Below are 2,500 nucleotides of genomic sequence, written 5' to 3'. Positions count from 1 at the left end.
ATGCTGAGTTTTTTTGTGGTGCCTTTAGGCACTGATAAATTGTCACACTCTTCCTATAATTTTAATATTCTTCCAGTAAACTTTATAAGCCTGACAGCCTTTCTAGAAGACATATTGAGATGCATTTAAGTATTTGGGACCTGTTAAATACGACTGATGGTGCCCAGTTCAGTAGATGTACGGATGTTATAGGTGAAGGCCATGTCATTATGTACTACTACCTATTAAAAAAATGAAGTAGTGTAGGTCGGGCATAGAGAAAATGGAAGTTTACAAAAAAATATTACAACTATTGTTTAATAGACAATCATCACATGTAGAGTTTGCATGATTTACCTTGCTGGTATTTTATCTAAATTAGAAGCAAATTGTTTGAAGATTACTTCTACCTAAATGGCAGAAAATGCACCTATCTTGGTGATGGATAGGACAGCTTGAGGGGATATGGAGGAGGCTGTTTTTATGATAGGTGTCGTTTAAACATTTTGCTACTAATTTATGGAAAGTATCATATTTTTCTTACTATTGAACTCCCTTTAAATTAAATCACACTCCAGGTTAAATTTCCTGGAGGTATAAATTTGTGGAGGATTTGATAATACTACCTTTAATGATGTAAGGTAGAATAGTGTGGATAGAGATCTAATGTTAGTGTTTCTCTGCAGCAGGTATATTATACTCATATACATTTGCAGCAGGCAATTTATATGCATTCTATGCAGCACACACATAATCACATCACTGCTGAATGCGCAGTACATGCACATTAAGCTCTGCTATGCATGCACGCTGCTCTGCTACATGCATACAAACAGCTCAGTTACACACAGCGGTCTTACATACACACATCTCTGTTACATACATACACACACCTCCGCAGCATACACACAGCTCAGCTACATACAAACACACAACTCTCCTACAGTCACAAACATAGCTTTCCTATCTACACACATCTCTCATATATACACATACAGCTCCACTATGTACACTCAACACTGATATATATATATATATATATATATATATATATACATATACATGCAAACGCCCATAAAAACAGACATACACGCAACAACTGTATATATTACCACATTTTGAAATTCCGTTCAGGAATGTGACTGATCACATGATGTGAAAGGTCCTTCAGCTAAACAGGAACGTTCAGTTTCCTTACAAGTCCCAGTATCTTTCTCTCCAGTACCACACCGATCAGATAGATCAGTGAAGGGCAAGCACAGAGAGAACAGTTCTCTCATTGATCAGGAAGGATGCTGTCAGCATTCTCCTCATTCTGAATACGCTGCCTCCGGACTGTAAGAATAATACATATTTTAGCAAGTTTTTTCATTGCTAAAAAGTACGTCTTATTGTCTAATAGATACTGGTGTTAAAAATTACATTTGTTTACAATGCATTTTTGCCATGTATGTTATAACGGGTCAAAACCAAGAGTTTTACCATGCTGAGTTTTTTTGTGGTGCCTTTAGGCACTGATAAATTGTCACACTCTTCCTATAATTTTAATATTCTTCCAGTAAACTTTATAAGCCTGACAGCCTTTCTAGAAGACATATTGAGATGCATTTAAGTATTTGGGACCTGTTAAATACGACTGATGGTGCCCAGTTCAGTAGATGTACGGATGTTATAGGTGAAGGCCATGTCATTATGTACTACTACCTATTAAAAAAATGAAGTAGTGTAGGTCGGGCATAGAGAAAATGGAAGTTTACAAAAAAATATTACAACTATTGTTTAATAGACAATCATCACATGTAGAGTTTGCATGATTTACCTTGCTGGTATTTTATCTAAATTAGAAGCAAATTGTTTGAAGATTACTTCTACCTAAATGGCAGAAAATGCACCTATCTTGGTGATGGATAGGACAGCTTGAGGGGATATGGAGGAGGCTGTTTTTATGATAGGTGTCGTTTAAACATTTTGCTACTAATTTATGGAAAGTATCATATTTTTCTTACTATTGAACTCCCTTTAAATTAAATCACACTCCAGGTTAAATTTCCTGGAGGTATAAATTTGTGGAGGATTTGATAATACTACCTTTAATGATGTAAGGTAGAATAGTGTGGATAGAGATCTAATGTTAGTGTTTCTCTGCAGCAGGTATATTATACTCATATACATTTGCAGCAGGCAATTTATATGCATTCTATGCAGCACACACATAATCACATCACTGCTGAATGCGCAGTACATGCACATTAAGCTCTGCTATGCATGCACGCTGCTCTGCTACATGCATACAAACAGCTCAGTTACACACAGCGGTCTTACATACACACATCTCTGTTACATACATACACACACCTCCGCAGCATACACACAGCTCAGCTACATACAAACACACAACTCTCCTACAGTCACAAACATAGCTTTCCTATCTACACACATCTCTCATATATACACATACAGCTCCACTATGTACACTCAACACTGATATATATATATATATATATATATATATATATATACA

Source organism: Phyllobates terribilis, unplaced genomic scaffold (assembly GCF_046119375.1).
Source record: "Phyllobates terribilis strain yellow unplaced genomic scaffold, ASM4611937v1 Scaffold_10__3_contigs__length_209671492, whole genome shotgun sequence".
In the NCBI taxonomy this organism is placed as follows: Eukaryota; Metazoa; Chordata; class Amphibia; order Anura; family Dendrobatidae; genus Phyllobates; species Phyllobates terribilis.
Note: the sequence above shows the minus strand (reverse complement) of the source record.